We start from the raw sequence: 25,746 nt of genomic DNA, 5'->3' as shown, positions 1-25,746 counted from the left end.
ACTGGAAATAGGGGCCAAAATTAGGGTGGCTGTCAGTTTTGAGTCAAATCCTGGCCACGTGGGACAGAGTCGTGGTTTAGTTTCTGGGTTGTGGAGAGAGAGCAGTCTGGCTTCCTGTCTGATGTGCTAGCCTGGCTGGCCTCCTGGCTGTTGACTGTAGATAGGGGATTGGTTTCCCGGGTGGGCAGCTACCGGTTGTGGTCTGAGTTCTGTCTTTATACATATGATCAGGCATGGTCTGTTTGTATATTCAGTCCCTCATTTTTCTGGTCAGTAAAAATATCAAATGACAAATTGGATACATTGGGAACTTTTTAGATGTCTGTGTCCCCTGAAGGAAGTTTTCACGTTCACATTTAATCAGAATGAATATAAACAATTGGGCCATTTATCTTGAAGGTATAAAATAGGAAATCTTCAACAATACTACCTCGGCGCCGTTGCCTGTCTGTCCATCGTTAGGGAATGTGTTTTTATCCCCCGCTGGCTCATCGTCCACCGGTTTGTGGTTGATCCACTTCTCTATACGTCTTGTCTTGTGTGCATCTCATTGTTTGCTAGTGTTAGCTTTCCCCTTCATCAGTGTAGTTTATTTGTGTAGCCTCTGTTGGTAGGAAGTTATTTGTGGAATTTGTGAATGGAAGGGACCTTAGAGGTCTGCTAGATCAGCCCAGTGATTTTCAAGATAAACGGAAATACAGGGAAATGTTCCAGCTTCTTTGGTGGCAAAACCAGGAATAGAAAGCAGTGTTCTTTGTGCCGCAATGTCATTGGAAGACAACTCAATGTGGGCCTAAAATGCAGAGTAGCTAACTTTCATTTATCTCTGCTTCTGACTCTTGTTATCAGACATTTTAAATTGACCTTAATGTATTAGCAGAAATATGAAAAGTCCTGACTTGTTTACATATAAGGTACTTCTTCGCCTACTCATTTGGTTGCTTTTTTCAACAGGATTGAAAAGACATTGTTATAAAGTGAATGTTTATGTCTCCTCCAGATTCTTGTACTGGAGCCCTAACTGCCAGTGTGATGGCATTAGGGGATAGGACCTTTGGGAGATGATTAGGGTTAGATGAGGTCATGAGCGTGGGCCCTGGTCTGACAGGATTAGTGCCCTTAGAAGAAAAGAAACCAGGCTGGGTGTGGTGGCTCACACCTGTAATCCTAGCACTTTGGGAGGCTGAGGTGGGCAGATCACGAGGTCAGGAAATTGAGACCATCCTGAAACCCTGTTTCTACTAAAAATATGAAAATTAGTTGGGTGTGGTGGCATGTACCTGTAATCCCAGCTTCTCGGGAGGCTGAGGCAGGAGAGTTGCTTGAACCAGGGAGTCAGAGGTTGCAGTGAGCTGAGAATGTGCCACTGCACTCCAGCCTGGTGACAGAGTGGAGACTCTGTCTCAAAAAAAAAAAAGAGAAAGCAGAGAGCTCCCACTGCCCTGGTGTGAGGAAACAAGAAGAAAGGTGACTGTCTGCAAGCCAGGAAGAGGTCCCTGTCTCGGAACTGAGTTGGCCGACACCTTGATCTTGGACTTCCAGCCTCCAGAGCTGTGAGAAATAAACTAATGTTTAAACCACACAGTCTACGGTGTTTTTTATGGTATTTGCCTATGGTATTATGGCCATGTGATTTGACTGATACAGAGATGGTTCCAGAATACTGTAGCCTGTATTTAACTTGGTGATGCCATGAAAATAAATGTGGCAGTTCATTCCTTTATATAAAGACAGTGCTGTGAGCCCAGGGCGTTTGCTCATGTCTTAGTTGAGTCTTGTCTTCTTATAACAGCTTCCTAATTTCTCTTTTCCTCTTTGAACTTATATTATATATCTGGATTAAATCATATACGGTATGATTTTATACTTTATGTCTCTACAAACGTTTAGTGATTTTATTTCATTTTGTTTTATTTTTGAGACATGCCCTTGCTCTGTTGCTCAGGCTGGAATGCAGGCATGCCATCACAGCTCACGGTAACCCTAAATTCCTGGGCTCAAGTGATCCTCCCACCTCAGCCTCTTGAGTAGCTGGGACTACAGGTGTACTATCCTGCCTAGCTAATTTTTAAATTTTTTGTAAGGACGAAGTCTTGCTGTGTTGTCCAGAGTGGTTTCAAACTCCTGGCCTCAAGCAGTCCTCTCACCTCAGCCTCTCAAGGCACTGGATTACAGGCATGAACTGCCACAGCCAGCCCAGTGATTTTTCATTGTTAAGATCAAGGACGGGTTCCCTGGCTTGGCATTCAAGGCTCATGATCCGGGAGTGATACGGAAGTTTGGGTTTCAGTGTTTCCATTCCCGCCATCAGCCTTGCACCCCAGCTTGTTGCCTAAGCCCTGTTCTGAAGCCCAGCCTGAGAGCTGCACTTAGAATTTAGACCTTCTCATCTCTTCATCTTCTTCGCCTATGTTCTTATCTCCATCTGGGACATCATCTCCACACTTCTGCCTCTTTATATCTTCTCCATCCTTCAAGACTTGAAATACTCACTTCTTTTACATGATCCCTGCTCTGACATCCAAGGTAGAATTAATCTTTCTTCCTTTGAACTCTGATAGTGATTAAAATTTTTCATCCTTTAATTATGCAGCAGTCCTGTGTGTTAGATATTATTATTATTTCCCCAGTTTTTCATAGTTACTTTGAAAATATTTACTGTAGTCATATATTTTGAATATGTAATATGAGCGACATTCAAAAGGTCCTGGAGAGTGAAAGGCAGTCCTACTCTCATCACTGCTCTGTGACCACTGTTGTCAGTTTTGTTTGTTTGTTTGCTTGTATGTTTTTCCAAGATGGAGTCTTGCTCTGTCACCAGGCTGGCGTGACCTCAGCTCTTTTTAAAAACACAGATGTTGGCATAAGATAAATACTGTTCTCTACCAGTTCCAACTCCTGAGTTCAAGCGATTCTCCTGCCTCAACCTCCTGAGTAGCTGGGACTACAGGCGTGCGCCACCATGCCCAGATTATTTTTGTATTTTTAGTAGAGACAGGGTTTCACCATGTTGGCCACGATGGTCTGGATATCTTAGCCTCGTGATCCACCTGCCTCAGCCTCTCAAAGTGCTGGGATTACACGTGTGAGCGACTGCGCCCAGCCTATGTATCTTCTTTTTAAAAACACAGATGTCGGCTTAAGATAAATACTGTTCTCCACCAGTTCCTCACTGGTAAATATTTAGGTTGTTCCCAACCGTTTGGATTAATCAGTGCTGAGTTGTACGTAATTCTTGCATATTTGCGTGAATATGTTCATAGGATGCATTGCTAGAAATGGAATTGTGGGATCCACGGTTCTGCACATTTTAAATGTTGATGGGTGTTGCTCGATTCCCTTCCGTTAGGGCCATACCGTTATCTCACTGTCAATGTGTAAGGGCGCCTATTTCTATTTCCTTGCCAACAGTTTCTTCTGAGCTATTTTGTTTGACATCACACACACACACAAATAGACCGCTTGTTCCAAAAACATGGGCGTTTTACATTTCTACTTAAAGTGTGTGCACACTGACTGAAGTTCTGTGTTGCAGTGATATGTGCTGCTAGGATTGTGGCTCTGTTTCGAATTTGCTAGCCAGGCTACGGCTTTCCAGTCAGGTATTTTTTGTTTGGTTCATGTTGTTGCTGCCGTTGGGCTGGAGTAACCTGTGTGAATTTCCCTCTACTGCCCAACCAGATTTCCTTTCCGGTGGACGGGCTTAGTGTCTCATCCGACAGCCCTGTTTCCTGGTGATCTGGGCCGAGTGTCTCATCCGGCAGCCCTGTTTCCTGGTGACCTGGGCCGAGTGTCTCATCCGGCAGCCCTGTTTCCTAGTGATCGCGGCTGAGTGGCTCCATGAGAAGTTGCACCCATATTCTCCAGTAGTGCATCTTTTTACAGCAAGCAAAACATTTTCACCACGTTTCTAGCGGGACAGGCACTAGCTCTTTTCTGGGCATCAGGAGACCTGGCTTTGTTCTGGTTCAAGCAACAGCTGGTAAGTTACCAAAGACAAGTCACATCTGGCCCCTGGTCCTTTGCTTTATAAGTAGAATCACAGTCCGAGTGGGCATCACTGCCCTGGTCTCTGCGGTGCTGAGTGTTGTGGGGATGATAGCTAAGTGTCCGGGTGCATTTCCACCACTAGGGGATTACAGGCCAGCCAAAGACACAGGAGGAAAGCTAACAGCCCCGGGCAGGTACACAGAACCAGAGGAGTTTGAAAGGGTGGTTCCAAGCTCCTTGGTGTGATTGATGTGATAACAATAAACATTTTATCTCTAAGTCTTGGGCCATAGGACCAAGAGAAGAGAGAGCTGGTGTTGAGTTGTAGTGAGAGGTGTGTGGTTCGTGTGCTTGCTGAGCCTGGCTGGGACTCAATTCCATTGAGTCCCATTCCATTTTACCTTCTGTTTCTACCTTTTTCATGCTCCTGCTTGTTTCTCCAGAAAAAAATTGCAATAAATTCCTTTCAAAAACTTTACAAAAGCCATAGATGCTTATTGAAAATAGTTCAAATGATTTGGAAGACAGAAAGATGGTGAGTGTTTTTCTGTTGTGTGTTTGGATGAATGTGTCTTTGGGGTAGTCACTATTAACACTGGGTGTATTTCCTTCCAGATCTTTTCCAGTGTACCTACAAAGATACATGTACACATTGTAAAAAACAAAATAGTACCTGATACACATTGAGTCCCCCTACTCCCACTCCGCAGTCTACATGGACATCCTTTCATGGTGATACGATGAGACTTGATCGACTCCTTTTGTTCGCTGTAGTACTAGGTAATAATAGCTACAGATAACTCACCTTCAGTGGGCTTTTACCATATGACAGGGTCTGTGCTCCAGGCAGGCTACATGAAGTGGGTCTTAAGGCTTTTTACAACAATGCTATGGGTGAACACAGTAATTGTTAACATTTTGCAAGTGATAGAATTGCAGTAGAGAGAAGCAAAGCTGCGTGCTCAAACTCATGGCACGATTCCCGCGGGAGAGAGAGAACACTTTTAAAACAATTGTTGTTATAATCAGGTGATTTATGATCATTTCAAGAAATAGTGCATTCAGTGAATACATTTCAGGGTCTGGTACAGTCTGGGAGCTGGTCCTGAAAATGCACTGGGCTAGAGGTAAGGGAGCTGTCCATTGGCCCTGGGCCCCTAGTTCAAGGAGGGAGGTCCCGGGGAGAGGGGGCATGGGGAGGAGGTCTCTGAACAAACCTTGCAACATTCATTTCGGCTGAGTCTGGTCCGAGGTCTGGGTCTTGCCATGTACACTTTTCAGAGATACTTGGTTTTGATTTTTATCATGGCTCACCTGAGCAGCCATGGTTTCAAACTGCCTGGAGATGTGGTCTGGCAGGCCACTGCTATGCCCATCCTTCCTGCTCCTGCAGGAGGGGAGTCATCCTGGACTAGAGGACTTCGCCTGTAATCAGCTGTCTCGTAATAAGTGGATTTGATGCTGGTTTCGCTAGGTCAGGAAATTTCCCATTTGGAAGGAAAACTGATACTTGTTTTTGGGTTTTGCTGAGGAGCCACAGGGTTTATAGGAGGGACTGGAAGCTTGTTGAGACACACGTGAGTGCACTCAAACATCTTCCATGAAACGTGGAAATAAAGACAGTGTTCCAGAGAGGTCCCTGGCTTTGGGATATAAATATTTCTGTGACAGAATGGCACTGGATTTCTGCTGTATTTTTTTCTCTGCTATTTTGGCAAGTTTTATTTGGGTGTGTGTCTCCTGTACAGAAGGTATGACATCCGTTTTTGCCACCAAGGGTTTACAGCGGTTGGTCCCTCCTATGTGGGTCACTTTTGTGCCGTGGTTTCTTTGGGGAAATTGTAGGTCTCCTACCCAAAGCACATTGCCCATTTCAAGGTGCTCCTGGTTTCTGAACACCTGTGGCAGTGCGTTTCCTGTATGTGAAGCCAGCGGAGAAAGTACCCCTCCCCAGGAGGTGGGGACTGGTGATTGCCTGAGTGAGGAGGCCGGGGATGAGCCCTGGACTAGAACTTGTGACCGGCTGCTTTTCCTTCCCCTCCTCTCCCTCCTATTTTGCCACCACCCCCTCTTTATAAAATTTATTAAAAATTAAGCAACTATTTTGGTTTCCTTTTTTCGCTATTCCTTGCTAATCGCATGCAGAGTGAGCCTGGGACAGTGGAAAGGAAAGTTGTATTTGGCTTCAGATGATCCTACCAGCCCCGCATTGAGGGGCTTCCGCCAGGCGGCATCGTCAAGTGGCGTTGTGGAGGTTCTCCTTTCAGTCCTCAGCGTTAACCAGCAGAGGCAGGTGCTACTTATTCCTGGTTAATGTTGAGGAAGTTGAGCTCAAAGTGGCTAAGGGAACTTCCCAAAGTCACATAGGAAGTAGCAGAGTAGAACCAAACACAGATTGTTTCTCAATCAGGCAGGTCGTCTGATTCCAAAATGGGCTCTTAATTTTTGGAGATCAAAAAGCTGAACAGACACAGATATTTCTTTTTCTTTTCTTTTTTTTTTTTTTTTTTTTTTTTGAGCGAGGGTTTTGTTATGCTGCCTAGGCTGGTCTAGGCTCAAGTTGTCCTCCTGCCTTAGCGTTGTGAGTGCTGGGCTTACAGGTTTGTGTCACCACACCCAACCGAACAGACATTTCCTGAAGAAAGACATACAAATGGCCAAAAAATATGTGAAAAAATGCTCAGTATCACTTATAATCAGAGAAACGCAAATCAGAAACCGCAGTGAGGTATCATCTCACCTGTTAGGATGGATATTACCAAAAAGACAAAAAATAACAAGTGCTGGTGAAGATATGGAGAAAAGGGAGCTCTTACACACTGTAGGGGGGTGTAAACTAGGGCAGCAGGCTGGGCGCGGGGCGCACGCTGACATCCCAGCACTTTGGGAGGCCGAGTCAGGCAGATCACCTGATGATAGGAGTTTGAAACCAGCCTAGCCAACATGGTGAAACCCCGTCTCTAGTAAAAACACAAAAATTAGCTGGGAGTGGTGGATCACACCTGTAATCCCAGCACTGCTGGGCAGCTGAGGTGGGTGGTTCACTTGAGGCCAGGAGTTCAAGACCAGCCTGGTAACGTGGTGAAACCCCATCTCTACTAAAAAATACAGGAATTTGCCGGGTGCAGTGGCAGGCGCCCGTAATCCCAGCTACTCGGGAGGCTGAGGCATGAGAACCACTGGAACCCGGGAGGCGGATGCTACAGTAAGCAAGCCAATTTGCACCACTGTACTCCAGCCTGGGCAACAGTGAGACTCTGTCTCAAAGAGAAAAAAGAATAAGAGTGAGTAAGCTAGGGCACCCAGTATGGCAAACAGTATGGAGGGTCCTCAGAAAACTACAAATAAAATTACAGTGTGATCCAGCAGTCTCACTACAGTGTAGATACCCAAAGAAAAGGAAATCAGTGTCGGAGGGGCTTCTGCACCTGTGTGTTTCCTTCAGCACTGTTCACCGTAGCCAAGATATGGAATCAGCCTCGGTGTCCAACAGCAGATGATGGATAGAGAAAATGTGGTCTTTATACACAGTGGAGTACTATTCAACCATAACACAGGATGAAGTCCTGTTATTCTCAACAATGTGGATGGAACTGGAAGATATTATGAAATAAGCCAGAGACACAAAGTTACACAGCACATGTTCTCTTATGTGGAAGGCAAAAGAGAGTGGATCTCATGAAAGTTGAAAGTAGACAGAGGATCCTAGAGGGTGAGAAGGGTGGGGGAAGAGGGAGATAGGGAGAAATTTGTTAAAGGATACAAAATTATAGCTGGATAGGAATAAGTTCTAGTGTTCTATAACATAGGATGTCTGTAGTTAACAACAATATATAGTTTCAGGCTGGGCGCGGTGGCTCATGCTTGTCATCCTAGCATTTTGGGAGGCTGAGGTGAGTGGATCACCTGAGGTCAGAAGTTTGAGACCAGCCTGGCCAACGTGGTGAAACCCCATCTCTACTAAAAATACAAAAATTAGCCGGGCATAGTGGTGGGTGCCTGTAACCCCAGCTACCAGGGAGGCCGAGGCAGGAGAATAGCTTGAACCTGGGAAGCAGATGTTACAGTGAGCTGAGATCACACCACTGTACTCCAGCCTGGGATACAGAGAGCAAGACTTTTTCTCAAAAAAAAAAAAAAAAAAAGAAAGAATATATAGTTCCAAATAATTGGAGGAAGGGTATTGAACGTTACCAACACAAAGAAATGATAAATGTTTGAGATGGTGAATATGCTAATTACACTGATCACATACATTACATGTATTATGACATCACTATGTGTACTCCATACGTATGTACAGTACACAATTATGTGTCAATTAAAAAAAAGCTGAACTTAGATTGGAATGGCTATGAAGTAGCTAGCTTTTTCATATTTTTGATATAGACCCTAGGCATTTATTTTAAGTAAACTACCCTTGGCTTCAGGAAATGTTTAGTATTTGAATTTTAGCCTTGCATTTTGTAATACAGAGAAGTAAAACTGCAGGCTTGCTTTAGATACAGCCACAGGGGTTTGCCGTGATGACTTGTTTATGTAATAAGGGGGAAATATACCTCAATAGGCATACATGCTCATTTTTCTCTCTCGTACACATTTTTAGTTGTTGTCCAGACATTGTGATACTTATGTAAACAGTATGCGATATCTTAGGTAGGAATCAGAATTTTAAGGTAAGAATACTTAGAGTTATATATTTTTCAAGCTTTCAAAGTGGACATTTTACATGTCCATTACATAACTGTAATTAAATTTTCAAAAAGACAATACTTGTCTTTAATATGGGTGATATTATGGTTTTTTTTTTGGAGACAAAGTCTCACTTTCTCCCAGGCTGGAATGTAGTGGTGCGATCATGGCTCACTGCAACTTCAGCCTCATAGGTTGGAGAGATCCTCCCACCTCAGCCTCCCAAGTAGCTGGGACCACAGGTGTACAACACCATGCCCAGCTAATGTTTAAAATTTTTTGAAGAGACAGGGCCTCCCTCTGTTGCTCAGGCTGGTCTGGAATTCCTGGGTTCAAGTGATTCTCCTGCTTCATCATGAAGGCTAGAAACTGGAAACAGCCCGGAGACTGCTCAGCAGGTGAATGGTTAAACAAACTGGTGCACCCAGGCCCCAGATACCACTCTGCAGTAGTTAATGACATCGTTGGTCATCAGTCTTTCAAACTAGAAACCACCATCATGCTTAATCCCCCTTTTTCCATCCTGGGTCTGAGTGGATTTCATTTTGCATTTCTTTCCAATGCATTTTCCCTCTGTCCTTTCTGGTTGCACCTCATGCCTCATTTGAACTGTTGTAAGAGCCCCCGAATTGTTTCTCTGCCTCATCATGGAATCCTTTCTACACTTCATGCCCCGCATTGTCATTGGAACAATCTTTCCAAAACATGAACAAACTAACTTAAAAGAAATATCCCAGGTAGTCTTCCAAAAAAGTATAAGCTTTCTGTTAGAAGTTTGACTTCTTGTCTATAGGGAACCCCAGGACTGTAGAGAGATGGATTTCCTGTCTGCATTTCAAGATCAGGCAGAAATCCCTGGAGGGGCCCATGTGGAACAGTGGCACAAATACTGGTTCTAGAATCAGAAGCCCTCATATCCTGGTTCTAACACTAGCTGGATGTTCTTGGGAAAGTTTTGGTTTCATAACCTCAGAAACTCCATTTCTTAAGAAATGGCGATGAAGAAGCACACTCAAGGTATTACACAAGGCTGCTGGGAGGAGCGGATGAGGGACTTGGTGAATATGCTGTGTAATCCATGAAGCACGTCGTATGTGTGAGACGTGGAGCTGTGTGGATAGCGGTTCTGGAATCATTGTATGAAAACGATGGAAAGCACATTCGTAGTTCTGCCTGATGATACCACTGGGCACCTTGTTGTACATGCCTGCAACATGGGTGAGGCCCGAGTCAGTACAACTCCCAGTTTGGTTTTCATGCAGTTAGAAAGGCCCGAGAGGACCCTTCCCCCCTCCAGCTGTAGGAAGGAGGCGGCTGTCCCCTGCCTATATTTGATGGGATTGTCTGTGGCTCCTTAGGGACAGGAATGCAGGAAGAGGGGAAGAAAGCCGGCCTGACTGCTGGCTAGTCAGCCTTCCCCCAGGGAGGAGTGGAGGGTTCATTTCGTGGTAACTTGCCAAGTGTTTCTTAACCCATCTGCTCTTAGAAATGACCAGCATGACAAGGAAAAGACCCGTTCGAGACAGATGGGCTGTGTGTCCCCTGCGTTTATGGCTTTGTGGCCTCAGAGCTGCCAGAACTCGATAGCTTTCTGGGGAATGGTGGGTCAGCCAAGGGGCTGAAAATAGTGAGAGGAAGAAAATTCCCCCTCGCTGCTCTGGTCCGGGAGTGATTACTGAGGAGAGCAGCATGGACGCCCAGCCGTGGGGTTCCTCTCAAGCACGCCCTCACCGCAGTGGGAATGCGGGTCTCAACCTCCCTAGGCCTCCATGATTTTCATCTGTCACATACTCACCTCCAGCAGGGATGTCTATGGTGATGAGATGAGGGAGCATCATAGCACATGTGGCACTTAGTAGGCTTGCGGAGAGTGGACGCTGGCGTCGGTGGAACAGGAGACTGGGCGCTGCATGTGGACGCACTCACGTGCTGGTGGCATGGGTGGACAGAGGAGAGAGGGACGCTCTGCGGTTCTTCTTTTGGTCTGTCACCCCCGATGTTGTGAGCAGAATCCATGAGTGTATTCTGTTGCCCCAGTCAACTTGATAGGCTGATTGCTCAATTTTCTGCTTCCACTTTTGATTTCTTAAGAATGGGAAAAGGAATATTTCAGTTACTTTTCTGGTTGATGGCATACATTCCTTGATATCACCTTAATGCTTTTTAATTTCTATGTATTTTCGATGCTGGAGCTTGCCTGACATCTGTGTTTTTATGCCTCACCCTCTCATGTAACTGTTGGCCACACCAGGACCAGAGAGAAGTGACCAGAGCGATTGGTAGCAGGACTAGGACTGGAATTTCCCAGCCTTTTGCCACCCAGCAGGCTCTGTTTTCTGTATTGCACTGCTCTTCCCTATTTCGACCCCTGTTAGGACAGTGGATGTGAAATGTAGCTGGGCGCTTTTGGGGGTGTGCTAGGAGTGTGACAGATGCCTCAGACTGGCATTTTCCCCTGATTCTGAATTCTCATGGCTCAGAGTCAGTCTCTAGGCTACTGACTGGGAAGATACAGGAAGTTGTTTTGTGTGGCAAACTATGCCAGGGCATTTTTTTCACCCGGCAATTTATTTGGTTTGGACTGAAATAAATCGCTGATATTGGTTTCTTTGCCAATATTATTAGGGAGTGGAGCCTGACTTGTTAACTTACCCTGATTCCTAGTGCTTAGAATCTCAGTGAGTGTGTGTTGAACTGAGCAGAAGTGTGAGAGCATCTTGGACAGTGGTTTGCAAACCTAGCTGCATCTGGGGGGCTGTGAAAAATGCGTGCGTGCTTACTCCAGACTAGTTGAAATAGAATCTGCAGGAATGGAGCCTGGGCAGCTATAGTGCTGTTAAAAACCCCCAGGTGATTCTGATATACCGTAAAGGTTGAGATCCACCGATCCACAGTGAATTGGAGTCCTGGATCATAGACATGCCTTATGCTTTCACCAGCTTACAATGGTTCTTGTGCTTTAGAACTGTGAAAAAAGTGTTATGCAAACAAATGTGGAAATAGCCTAAATGCCACATCCTGTTACTACCTGTCATCAAGTATATTTACCAGTTATTCACTCTATTCTGATCTCTATCCATTCCACCTTTTCTTCATGGAACAATAATTTGACAGTTGGTTATGCAGAACCAGAGTAAGTCTAGTTTGATTGGCGGGAAACGATTTTGGGTATGAAGTACCCTTTAGGCATTTATTGAACTCTTGTTTGCACCACCGCTGTGCTGGACAGTTTATAAATATTACTTCTTTAAACAAGGCCTATGGAGTCAGGCTGCCTGGGTTTTGCTAACTAGCTGTGTTATTTGGGGCAAGTTTTTAAGCTTATATAAACCTGACTTTCATCTATGAAATGGGATGACAAGGGGTCATTATCATCTCACAGGATCGTGCAAATGTGTGTGTAAAGTGCTTAGTTTGGTGCCTAACACATAGTAACTACTCAGTAAAGTTATTATTACACCATCTTCATCATATTTAAATGTAAATATTAAGAGCTAATAAATTTGTAAAAGGTAGTATACCCTTACCCCTTGAACCAAAGACTACTTTAGTTTTAAGTGGTTGGGTTAATTTATCACTTAAATATTGGCCTCTTGAATACCTTGAATTTCAATTGAACATAGCCAGAGGATTTCATAATTGGACCGTTGCCTCTGGAAGTTGGAGCTTTGTTAGTTTGGTTGGTTTCACTTCGTACACTAAGCACGTGGCTGTGGGCACCTTTGTGGTGTCTTCTGCTACTGGGGAATCAAAGCTTCATTAGCTTCTTTGGAGGAGATGATCTTACGCTATATGAAGCACTCAGACTTCGTTAACTGTGTACCATCCAGACAAGACCAGGTGCTTCCCACAGCAGCCTGTCCTTTTCTTAGCTCTCTCATTAATCTAGCCTGTTCTATTCCTCTTTATACTAGAACTTCTCTTTGAACAAGGAATGTTGTTTTGCCACTGCTAGGTCCCCAGCAATTAGTAATGCCTAGCACATACTAGGTGCCTCCTGAATGTTAATAGGTGATAATCTAGCAGAACACAAGATGAATCCGCAGGTTGAGATTTAAGCTGTGTGGTATGAACACTGCATTGGCAAAATTATTAAATCAATTTTGTTAATACAAGTTTAAATGTCTTAGTAACTGACTTAGTTCAGTAATCATTTACTGAGTGTCTTCTAGGCCATACATTGGGGCAGAAAGGTAATAATATATGATCCCTGCCTCATGTGCAGGAAGTCTAGTGCGATGGACAGACACGCGCCAATGGCTGCCATGGAATATGGTGAGTATTAAGATAAAGGGGCACCCTTTGGAGCATAGAGCAGGGCTTGTGTTCTGGGAACATGGGCTCCATGTGAAAACACAATTTAAATTAGTTTTCTTTTTTCCTTTTTTTTTTTTTTTTTTTTTTTGAGACAGAGTCTTGCTCTGTGGTCCAGGCTGGAGTACAGTGGTGTGATCTTGACTCACTGCAACGTGCTCCCCCCAGGTTGAAGTGATTCTCATGCCTCAGCCTCCCGAGTAGCTGGGATACCAGGTATGCGCCACCACGCCTGGCTAATTTTTGCATTTTTAGTAGAGATGGAGTTTTACCATGCTGGCTGGGCTGGTCTTGAACTCCTGACATCAGATGATCCTCCCGCCTCGGCCTTCTAAAGTTCTGGGATTGTAGGCATGTATTTGTTCATCCTTTTAGATATCTGTGGGTAGCACTTAACTTTAAATGGGTACTAATTAAACTATTGAATGACTTTAGTATGGATTGAATGACTTTGCTCAGTCCTCATTTTTAATTTCCTTCATTAGAGGAAAAAAAAAAAAATGCGGGTTGAATATCCCTCATCCAAACTGCTTGGAACCAGAAGTGTCTCAGATTTTTTTACATTTTTGGATTTTTGAATATTTGTATTATACATGCTGGTTGAGCATCCTGAATTCAAAAATCCAGAATCTGAGCTGCTCCAATGAACATTTCCTTGAGCGTCACGTCAGCACTGAAAAAAAGTTGTGGATTTCGGAGTTTCTGGTTAGGGAGACTCATCCTGTATGGGAGTTGGGTTGTTGCAGGAGTTCTAGACCAGAGGTTAAGTGACTAGGCTTTGGTTTTTGCTTTGTTACTAAACAGGCTGTTTTCTTCCATAAGCTCAGCTTTAGATCCCCTGGTTGTCAAAGAAGGGGATGGGCCATCTGATGTTTAAGGCCTCTGTTAGTTCTGACTTGGAGACCCCTGGCTTCAGTTCATCTTCCTTAAGAGTGGACAAAGAATATGGGAATTTTGAAATTGTTAGTCAACATCTACAGGGTCATTGCAGCCTGGTTTTGGGTAAAGGTCATCTTTAGTGAGCCCAGGGAGAAGCACTGGTTTAGCTGTCAGCTGAGAGGGGTAAGAGGTCCTATTAATTTTCCTCTGTGGTAGTGAAAGCATTGTTAAGGGTCACAGCGTTAGTGGAGCTGGCTGGAGAGAGGAGGGGAACTCACTGTTACAGGTTATATTGAATGTCTTTTCAGTCACTAAATGCTTTTTATGATATGTTTTTCAGGATTTCAGTATTATATGATTTCTCTGTATTAAGCACAGGAAACTTAACATCAGCAAAAAAGAATGCTCTTTCTTTTTTTTATTTTTCTTTGAGATGGAGTTTTGCTCTTGTCACCCAGGCTGGAGTGCAGTGGCGTGATCTTAGCTCACTGCAACTTCAGCCTCCTGAGTTCAACGATTTTCCTGCCTCAGCCTCCCGAGTAGCTGGGATTACAGGTTCCCGCCAGCATGCCCGGCTAATTTTAGTATTTTTAGTACAGACGGGGCTTCGCCATATTGGCCAGGCTGTTCTTGAACTTCTGAGCTCAGGTGATCCTCCTGCCTCGGCTTCCCAAATTGCTGGGATTACAGGCATAAGCCACCACGCCTGGCCTTGAATGTTCTTTCTATGGGAATCTACAAAAGCCAGCTTTTGAGCCTAGTGGCAGAAAACTCTTCTTCATTGTTGAGCTGTGCTGTGAGCTTGGAGGGCTTCAAGCCCAGCTGAAAAATCTATAGTATTTTCTGTCAGTTGGCTGTCTTGGAGAACTTAGTGAGCACTGGGCTGGAGCGATACTGTCAGAGTTCATGAGCTGTTTGAGGCTCTCAAAGCCTAGATACTGGGGTTGCCCAAATACATCGGCTGGACTCACTATTTCTCTCGGGAGCCGGGGGGTGGAAAATGCTGTGGTCTTAACTCTGCTCTTAATTTGACAGTGCTGTTGTTAATGGTAAGAATGATTTCATGCGTTTGTATTTTGCTTCGTAATTCACAGAGAATTTTAAAATCCATTATCTGATTTTATTCCCTCAGCAGTTCTGTGAAAAAGGCAGAGCAGTTTTCATATCTTCTGTTTTCCCGTGATTCTCTTGTGGCTCACAGAAGCTAAGAGCCTTCACCAAGGTCATAGGGTGAATGAGTTGCAGAGCTGGGAGTAGAGGCTCAGGCTTCTAATGACCCTGTTTCTTCCTGGATAGCTCGCTCTGGTGGCGCTATGCTCAGGTAACTGCGCATGCTCGGTTTGGTCTTTTGTAAATCCCTGCCCCATCTCGGGAGAGGTTCTTGGGAGGCTTCTATTCATTTTGGAGCATTTAAGTATCTTGTCCTCTCTCCGTCCTCCCAGATGCATGGGCATTTCTGCAGGCCCCCAGGCTGGCCCTTGTGCATGGGGGCGTCTCCTGCCTCCACGTTGCTTGCATGCCCCCTTCTGAAGGTGCTCTTCCCCGCATGAAGCCCCCTCGTGCCTGCCTCCATACTGCAGGCTGTTCAGTACATTTTACTGACTCAGCATCGTTGTTTTCTAGAAATGGGACGGGATATGGATGCCAAGTTCATTTGTGTGTGAAGGCTGCGATGGTATCATCTTGCCTTCCCCATGTGTGCTCCTTGAGGGTGTCGCTGTGCTGCGGTCATCTGTGTTCCCTAGGGTGCCTCCCTTGGAGTCTGGGCCGTAGCAGACTTGCAGTCAGTGTTCATGGCCTAAATGAGAGGAAGGCCAACAGAGCCATTAAATCTGGAAAATGACAAGTGAGGGAAAGGAATTTTTATTGAAGGCATGTGAAAAAGAAATCTTTTTAGAAAAGTTGACCTGTTTCTCAACTGGAGTTGAATTTCAGCTCAGAAAAGCAGCTGTGTGCCCAGAGGGCTTTGGGATTTCGGTTTGTGACAGATGAATTGAATTTCTTTTTGTATGAATGTATTATCCTTTTGTGTTTTTATTAGACCTTTCTCCCAAATGGAATCGATTTTTCTATACAAGTCACACTTCCTTTTTGAGAAGTGTAACACTAATTGTATGGGATGGTCTCCCAAAAGATTACCTGCCAGGAACCAAACACACTGCCTCAGACTCACGGCCCCTGGTTTCTGCCTGTGCAGCTGCAGGGGAGAGATGCACGCTCGAGCTGAAATCAGGACGCATGTCTGCATCTTCTCTTTCTTGACTCTGTTTCGTCTCTGAGCTGGCCTGCCTTCAACGTCTAGGAGCTTGGTGGGTGCAGACACATTACGGTATGGAGGAGGGATATGGTGTTGCAACAGCCAGGAGACTCGCCGAAGTCTCTGTTCTCTTCCTGCTCACTGCTCTGACTTTGTACAAGTCACATTTGTAGGGCTGTGCACAGTGGCTTACACCTGTAATCCCAGCACTTTGGGAGGCCGACCTGGGAGGATCTCTTGAGCCCAGAGTTTGGAACCAGTCTGGGCAACATGGTGAAACCCCATCTCTACAAAAAATGAAAATTTAAAAATTACAGGTGGCTCATGCCTGTAATCCCAGCTACTGGAGAGGCTGAGGTGTGAGAATCACTTGAGCCCGGGAAGTCGAGGCTGCAGTGAAACATCATCACGCCACTGCACTCCAGCGTGGTCAGAGCAAGACCCTGTCTCAAAAACAAACAAACAAACAAACAAACAGAAACTCATTTGTAATAGTGGCAGTAGTTAACTTTTGAAAGTTTGGAGAAAAGTTCCTAAATAACCTGTGACCATGGACAACTTACTTAGCCTTTCTGTGCCTCAGTTTCCTCATCTATGAAAAATAAGAGAATATGGTACTGATCTTACAGGATTTCAATGACAACTAAACGAGATCAAACCCAGACCCTGGCACCTCGTGAGTGCACACTCAATGTTATTATTTCAACATTTTACAGGAACAAGAATGCTAATGGGTCACTATGGCTAAACACAGTCTATAACTGGCGTTACTCATGGTATTGGAAGGAACTTGAATTCCATATAGATAGTGTGATGGAGAAAGTATTTTGGGCATTGGCAGCATTTATTCAAAGAACAAAGGACGTGTCTGTCCTGTGTGGAGAGCCGTTTCTGCTTGTTTCTTTAAATGCTATGGGAAAAGCAGTCGACCCTGTGCTGTCTGCCGGACAGCTTCAGTCTCCACGTATTGATTTGGCCACTTGTCGCTTGCTGTCATGGCAGCAGCAGTTGAAGGGTCAGCTTGTCTTAATTTGCATTTTTGGGTGTTTGTGCTATTTATAGACAATTAAGACACGGAAGCCTGTTTATGGCAAGCTGGCAAATTCAGCAAAACATGGAAAAACCTGTTAGCACAGTTTGCACGTGTGCAGGGACAGAGCAACCAAATAAACACACACATTTTCCTGTATTTTAAAAACCCTCTGGAAAAAAAAAAAAAAAGACATTAAACCATTGCCCAGATGGCTGATAGAGCTAGAGATTTTTCCTTGAAGTACATGAGTATGGCTGTCAGACATCTGAAACCTGAAGTCATCTTAAAACATCACCATCATTTTGATGCTACCCCTACCCGCCGTGTTTTTCCATTTGTAAGGGACAAGGATCCAGGAAGGAAAGTATCAGCTTACAAAGGGTTTTGTTACAATTAATCGTTCATGTTCTTTCTTTTGGTATCTTATTCTCTGTTTACATTTTATTTTTATTATTACTTTTTTTTTGAGACAGAGTCTTGCTCTGTCACCCAGGCTGGAGTGCAGTGGCGCGATCTCGGCTCACTCCAACCTCTGCCTCCCAGGTTCAAGTGATTCTTGTGCCTCAGCTTCCTGAGTAACTGGGATTACAGGTGTGTGCCACCACGTCCAGCTAATTTTTATGTTTTCAGTAGAGACAGAGTTTCGCCGTATTGGTCAGGCCGATCTTGAACTCCTGAACTCGGGTGATCTGCCTGCCTCAGTCTCCCAAAGAGCTGAGATTACAGGTGTGAGCCACCGCGCCCGGCCACTGTTTCCATTTTGTAACGCTAGCGTCACCCCAGTGTAGGGTGGCTACGGGTATTCTTCTTTCCTGTTTCCTGGTGTATTTTCCTCTACAGCATTGATCACTCTTTAACATACTTTTTGGTTGTCTGTCTCTACCTACAAAAATATATGTTCCCTGTTATATCACCAGTTCCTGGCACATAGATAGTCAATATTTTTTGAATGAATGAATGAATGAATGAATGGGCTGAAAGAACCTTCTTCTTTCTTCTGTCACTTCACACCAAATGCTTTTGGAAAATGCTATGTGAACAGGGATCCTAAGCAGGAGAGGTTACACACATTGCTGTGGGATAGGCCATCATCCTCAGATACTTGTCTGGAAGGAGGCGGAGTACTTGAGTAGAAATGATACAAGACAACTTCTTCAGGAAATCAGCCAAGTGTCACAGCTTTCACATAGGCGTGTGATGTTTGCGTATGTATGTATGAAGAGCTGTCGTGTTCTAGAATCACGGGCCTTTAGATCCCTTGTACAGATAGAGAAGTAAAGGTCGAGGCCCAGGAGTGCTGCAGGCCACCGAGGTAGAGTCCCTGTCTGCCCTTCTCAGTGCCCGGTCACTTCTCACTGCACTCCCCTCTTTACTGCTAAAGCCACTTTCCCTGACTCTGAATGTATAACCACGAGGGAGAAAATGTACTCCAGGCTCACAGTTTGTGGAGAAAAAGCCCAGCAGCTGAAAATCATGTTCACAAAGTTTGTACCTAGAAAAAGTGGCCATTTCTATCATGTCTTTAAATTTCCCTGTTTCTCATACATTTTATGAACAAGACAGTAGAAGGAGATTCGGGAACAGCAACTTTAGAACAAGGGGGAAAAAATCAAATCTAGAGCATTTCAGTTTCTGTTTTCTTCTCAGTTTAGGGCTGAGGCACTTTAGCTTTCTGTCTAAGGGACCACTCAAATCTGATTAGAAGCCATTGTGGGCTGGTAATTATCCATAATTTTAGAAAGATGCAGCACCAACTCTGTTCTCTAATAGCAGGCTTATTAATTTTAAATTTGCATGGCAGGAGGAGCAGATGGCGAGGTGGGATAAGCGTTCAGATGCTTGGTCATTGATAGTTTTTTACTTCCATGTATCACATGGGGATTTGGGACCCGGGAAGCCCCCTGAGAAGTGATGATTTTCTGTCCCCTAACCAGCTGGGTTCTTTTTCATCCTGAGCTCAGAAAGATTGCTCCTACTGCAGCCAGGGAAGACAGGTGGTTGACTGGTTAGAAATCACGGCAGGTTATTTTCTCCATGGGCAGTTCGCATTTGGAAAGCAGAGCTATCAAAAAGTTGTCTTCTCTATTGTATTTCAAATCTGGGTGTTTAAAACATTGTGTAAGCAAATTAAGCGTTTCTTTAATGGTAGTTGTGTGTGTTCTTGATGTGAATGAGAAGTGCATTCCCTTGTGAAATCCCTAGGACTTTATAGGAGGATGTGAGCCTTAGAACAGAAGTTGGTTTTCTAGATGATCATGTAGACATGATGCTGAGCACCAGACAAAGATGTTAAGTGATTTAAAAAATTTTTGTCTGAGTTCAGATTTTACACCAATATTTAGAAAATCAGCAAAAGAACTTGGAGGAATGTTCTCAGGCATCCAGTTCAGCCTCCTGCGCACATTGTCATAAAATCCGAGCATGTGTACAGGGAGGCACATTCCTTTCTGTTCTCATCCCAGATCCTTCCCTGGCTCTGCACCTGCGTGTCATGCGCGTCCCTGTGAAGAGACCACCAAACAGGCTTTGTGTGAGCAATAAAGCATTTTAATCACCCGGGTGCAGGCGGGCTGAGTCCGAAAAAGAGTCATCGAAGGGAGATAAGGGTGGGGCCGTTTTATAGGATTTGGGTAGGTAAAAAAATTACAGTCAAAGGGGGTTGTTCTCTGGGCAGGAGTGGGGGTCACAAGGTGCTCAGTGTGGGAGCTTTTTGAGCCAGGATGAGCCAGGAAAAGGAATTTCACAAGATAATATCATCACTTAAGGCTAGAACCGGCCATTTTCACTTCTTTTGTGGTGGAATGTCATCAGTTAAGGTGGGACAGGGCATTTGCACTTCTTGTGTGATTCATCAGTTACTTCAGGCCATCTGGGCATATACTTGCAAGTCACAGGGGATGCGATGGCTTGGCTTGGGCTCAGAAGCCTGACATTGCCCTGTTCCCTACCTTCCCTAGCTTTTCCCTCCTGTGCGGTTCTCTCACAAAGTGAATGGCCTCAGCCACAGCTTCTCTGCAGCTGCATCAGACTGTGGCGACAGGAGTGGTGGCTGCTGCAGGGTCTGCTGTCCCCACGGAGCCCAGTCTTGCTTGCCGCTGCAACCTGGTCACCATTTTGCCCCGAAAGTATGTAATTCTACAGAATGAGAGCCCACATGCTGGGGATGGAGGCGTCTTTATCACGGTGCTCTGCATATTTTAATCTTGGGTGGAAAGTATGGAAAAGTATGTGATACCTGTGGTTTGATGTCAGAAGAACGTTGTGAACTTGATGTGGACTGAGGATGTTAAGGTGCAACAGGCACCCCGGCTTCATTAAATGAGACTTCCCCATCTCCCTGCCAGGCACGCACAGGTGTATGGCCATGTCTTATGTGTTATCCTTATCTAGAGTACGCCTTGTCATCATGCTTAACATTACATGATGATATTCTGCCTCATAGAGTAAGTCCCAAACTGCATTCAACACAGAAATGTACTCTTGCTATTATACATAGAAAATGCTTTCATATACCAAGTGGGAGAGCAGTCCTAAAATCTGGGCTGGAATCGCAGAAGGAAGGCATTGGAAAGCAACAGATTCCCTAGTCCAAAGCTGATTTTTGATGAACCTAGAAACAGGACCAAGAGAAGTGAATTTGCCTAAGGCCCTGACAGTGTCTCACGGTAGCATCTGAACCTAGCAGTTTCTTGACCTATTTCTTTAAATGATTAGTCAAGCTTCCTCTGATTCCTATATAAACATATTCCTCATTCATTCTTTTGTTTCAGTGAATTATTGCAGTGCTACCACGAAACAGTGTTTGAGTCAAAATGTGGCAGTGTTGATCCCTTTCCAAGGATTTTAGTTGCACAGTTTTTCAAAGTTGTGCTTACAGTTTCTTGTTGGTTGCAAGGTGTCCTTTCAGAAGCCAATTGTGTGGTGTATTTATGTTGATTGTTGGAGGTAGTTTGGTTAGAACCTACTTCGAGTGGCTGGCGTGGGCCTGGGGGACAGTGACAGCTGCCTGCTTCATGGGCAGAGATGAAGTAATTGCTTCCTGGGAAGTACCATCCTCCTGGCCACACTCTCCAGCCCATTTCGTTTGTGTTGGTTTCCTTGGCATCTGCACATTTCTGGCTTCATGTGAGTCTCATTGATTTTAGCGTATGACTTCAGGCTGTGGGGAAGAATGGCCATTTTAGCACAGAGATGCACACAAAGGAACAACTGGCTAAATGTGAGTGAAGACATTCTTAGGGGGGATTTCATTTCTTTTATTCTGTAACAGGCAGTCTGGGAAGCAGTCTGGACACGTGGCCTGCGCTGTCACAGTTCCTCCTTGTAGGATCACAGATGTTTGGAGATTGTAGTGATAACTGTTATCATTGAGAATGTCATTCTCACAGGCTCTAATAAGTCAGGATGTATTCAGTGTTAATTTGTTGAAGACAACTGTATTTCTAGCCAAATCCATGTGAGACGTTTCTCCTGGCAGTGTTGCTGGGGGGGTATTCCCGTGGCTTAGTCTTAGGGAAGCACACGCCTTTGAATACTGCTGAAGCTGTGAGTACCCAAAGCGCACCGGAGTACTTTTGCCATACGGGGTGTTAGTCACTGATACACATCTCAGTCAGACCTGATGGATTCTTGACCCCTTCCTTTTTTAATTTTTTAGTTTTTAATTTTAATTTTTGTTTTTTAAGAGTACAACCCCTCAGGTGGCCACCATGAATCTCTGGTGTTTTCAGTTGGCTGCAGCCTATTTGCCATCTCTGGTTCAAACATATTTGAAGCCTGATGATGCTTTCCTCTGTTCTTCTGCTGTGTGACCCCCGCGCCCACAGGGTTCAAGACTGTCAGAGCTGGGAGCCACCTTCACAACTACCAGGGTTTCCAGAACCTCCTTCCTCTAGCCCTGGGGATGGAAGAGATGTCATCAGAGGTGAAGGCTTATTAGGTTTACATGCCATTGATAACGAATGAGGAGGTTTTCTTTTATATAAGGGGAGCTTCTTAGAACGTGCTTTAGTAGGGTAAAGAAGCTTTTGATGTTTGCTTTCTCTGGAAAGATAATTTGTGATCCTGCCCTTGTTTTCAACAAAAATATAATTTGCATACCAGTGCATGTTATGTTACTGGGCACTGGCTGACAAATGGTTCTTAACTCGTCATTCACTCAGCCACTGTTTCTTGAATGGCATATGTGTGCCAGCTGTAGTAGGAACTCGCTGGGCTCTAGGACTAACCCTTATGAAACAGAGGTCCTGGGGGAAGCAAAAGCATATAACTATAAACGTTTGAGGTGATATCAGAGGGGGTGCCTATTGGTGCAAAACTTCGTTCATTCATTGCCCCATCTAGGAGGTTTTGTGTCTTAGCAGCGTGTTCCATAGCAACACATCCCTCGATCAAAATATTCATCATATTGTTTTGAAATTCTCTGCTTACGTGTGTGTTTTTCCGACTAAGTTTAAAACAGGTTAAGGACAGGCTATGGGGTATGTATTATATATATCTACACACACACATACATTTATATTTAGATACATTACCAATGTAAATATACTATATATATAAACACATATGTATTTCTCCCTCTCTCTATATACACACACACACCACACACATATATACACACACACATATATATGAAATACACACACACACACTTCTACTGCCAAGCACAGAAAGTCAAAACTAGGCAAGGGTTCTTTTAGTGTTCATGAAAAAATAGATGTGTTAGTTGAGAGCGTCCTTCAGTTGCCAGGGGAAAGACAGGATGGGTTCACAAAGGGAGACAGTGTTTTAGTTTTGTTTTTGTTTTTGTTTTTTCTTTGTTTAACTCTTGAATTCAAAATACTCCAGACTTATGGAAAAGTTGAAAAAATAGTACAGAGAATTCCCATATACTCTTCCCTCAGATTCCCCAAACATTTCACCCCATTTCTACTTTCTCTTTCTCTCTCTGTGGATATAATTTTTTTTTTTCTGAAATGTTTAAGAGTGGAAGGTAGAATGCAGGGCAGGGTGAAAGGTGGAAGGAGAGACGTGGGTTGGGAGGCTTTTTTTTTTTTTTTAACATTCTGAGATGGAGTTTCGCTCTTGTCACCCAGCCTGGAGTGCAATGGCACGATATCGGCTCACTGTAACCTCTGCCTTCTGAGTTCAAGTGATTCTCCTGTTTCAGCCTCCTGAATAGCTGAGATTACAGGCACCCACCACCATGCTTGGCTAATTTTTTGTATTTTTAGTAAAGGGGTTTCACCATGTTGGCCAGGCTGGTCTTGAACTCCTGACCTCTGATGATCCACCCACCTTGGCCTACCAAAGTACTGGGATTACAAGCATGAGCCACTGTGCCTGGCGATTTTGGAGGCTTTTGCAGTAACCCAGAGCGCTATGATGAGGGCTGGACCTGGTTGGAAATGATGAGAAAGGTGAGAAGTGGTTAGGTCTGGCATAGAGTTTGAAAGGAGAGTTTAAATGGGTTAGATGACAAGAGAGAGACGTGGCTCTGAAGGCATAGTAGCCCTTGCCCTGCTGGGCCGGACGAGACAGGCAGCCTAGGGCTACTACCACACCCTGCGGGCAGCTCAGGACCTGGGCCAGCGGAGGAACCAGGCAGTGGTGCTGGCCAACTTCGGGACCCTGTGCCTGCACGCGGGTGCCAGCAGCATGGCCCAGCACTACCTCCTGGAGGCCGTACGGCTGTTATCGAGGCTGTCCTGCAGGGAGTGTGGCCGGGACTTCACCACGTGCTCCTGCAGCTGGGCCACCTCTGCACCCACCAGGGTCCGGCCCAGCAGGGCAAGGGCTACTATGAGTGGGCCCTTCTGGTCACTGTGGGGATGGGCCATGTGGAGAGTGAGTGCCCCGGTTCCTCATGTGCTCCTTCCGGGGCCACTCAGGTCAGGGCACACCTGGGGTTTGTGATTCAGAAACAAGTGGTGGTTTTTCCACCATTGAAAGTGCTGAGTCATGGCCAGCAGCAGATGTTGGCAAGCGCCCTGGAGACAGGCGGTTCCCACACAGGGCTAGGCTGTCTGCCCTACTGGGGCAGCCAGCTCTTCCCAGTTTGCCCAGGGACCATGCTGCCTTGAGCACGGAAAGTCCTGCGTGCTGGGAATCCCTAGCCATAACCCTGGGATCAAGGCAGGCTCTGCTGAGCTGGGACTTGGGGCCCCTCCATGAGCCAGGCCGTGAACGCCGGTTCTTGTGCCCGTGTTATCTGCTTGGTATGTTGGCAGCCTGCGCACCTGTCATCCCACTTCACAGAGGACACGGGGCGGGTGATTGCCCAAAGCCGCAGAGCAGTTCATGCAAAAGCAGCTCGTTGTGCACTGTGTGCCAGGCCCCACCCACAAATGGGGCTTGTGGGGTCCTCGGGTGGCAGGGACTGAGCGTGGGAATGTGAGCTTTAGGCCAGAGAAGCCACAAAAGGGTAAGTGGTGTGATGGCGGGGCAGCACTTGGCCCCGGGTTAGGGAAGCCTCTTTAGTCTGGGACCAGAGGGTTGAGAGGATTTAGTCAAGTAATAGGTGGTGGGGGAGGGGCTGGTGGTGTAGCCTGTGTGAAGGACCAGGGATGAGCGAGTGTGGGTGAGTGGTGGTGAGTGAGTGGGGGTGAGGGAGCGGAGGTGTGATGGGGGTGAGTGAGTGGGAGTGTGAGCGGGTATGAGTGGGGTGTGAGCGGGGGTGAGCGAGTGGGGATGAGTGAGCGGGGATGAAGGGGGTGTGAGCGGGGGTGATTGAGTGGGGGTGGGTGAGTGGGGATGAGTGAACGGGAGAGAGAGCGGGGATGAGTGAGTGGTAGTGAGTGAGCGGAAGTGTGATGGGGGTGAGTGAGCAGGGATGAGTGAGTGGGGGTGAGTGAGCAGAGGTGTGATGGGGGTGAGTGAGCAGGAGTGTGAGCGGGGATGAGTGGGGTGTGGTGGTGTGAGTGGGGGTGAGTAAGCGGGAGTGTGAATGGAGATGAGTGAGTGGGGGTGAGTGAGCGGAGGTGTGATGGGGTGAGTGAGTGGGAGCGTGAGCGGGGATGACTGAGTGGGGGTGAGTGAGCGGAGGTGTGACTGGGGTGAGTGAGCGGAAGTGTGAGCGGGGATAAGTGGGGTGTGAGCGGGGGTGAGTGAGCAGGGCTTATGCAGGGAGGTGCAGAGTTAGGAGTGGGTGGTTTGGGTGCTGGATGGTGAGAAGCTCTTCTGGAGAGCTAAGCATGGCCTGGGGCCTCAGGCTGTGGCTTGGCCTTTTCCCCAAGAGCACTGGGGAGCCATGGAGTGCTATCGAACAGTCACTGCAGACTGAGCAGTGAACAGACAGACAGTAGGTGGGCAGGGCTGTCTGAAATCTAGGCCGCAGAGGATAGATGAGGAAGTTGAGTCCAGGGAAATGGCCGAGACAAGGGATACTGTTGTGGGTCCCCCCTGCCTTGCAGCGGTTTGTCATGGCATAGTGAGACCACTCAGAGATGCCTCCTGTGGCCTGGACCAGAGTCCCAGGGGCTGTGGCCAAATCTGCCCATTTCCCAGCACAGGCCTGGCACCCACTCCTGGCCCTAGGAGGGATGAGATTTTGGAAAGGACCGTGTGAAGGGGCCCCGGTTCA

At 45.8% G+C, this 25,746-nt stretch overlaps 1 protein-coding gene across 6 annotated transcripts in view; it reads left to right on the top strand.

The window, feature by feature from the left end:
- The window catches only part of LOC141407557 (SH3 domain and tetratricopeptide repeat-containing protein 1-like), a 51,720-nt gene that overhangs the window by 13,943 nt on the left and 12,031 nt on the right, over positions 1-25,746 (top strand). For 2 of the 6 annotated variants that reach the window (XM_074000290.1, XM_074000286.1), the window contains exon 1: positions 21,993-22,089. The exons of the other annotated variants lie outside the window; for them this stretch is intronic. The gene's annotated coding sequence lies outside the window, so the exon portion shown is untranslated. Of the gene's footprint in view, positions 1-21,992; positions 22,090-25,746 lie in introns of those variants that run through there. 6 annotated transcript variants of the gene reach the window in all.

The sequence above is a fragment of the Macaca fascicularis genome, chromosome 8, assembly GCF_037993035.2.
Source record: "Macaca fascicularis isolate 582-1 chromosome 8, T2T-MFA8v1.1".
NCBI classification, from domain to species: Eukaryota; Metazoa; Chordata; class Mammalia; order Primates; family Cercopithecidae; genus Macaca; species Macaca fascicularis.
This window is presented reverse-complemented; position numbering and strand designations above follow the sequence as displayed.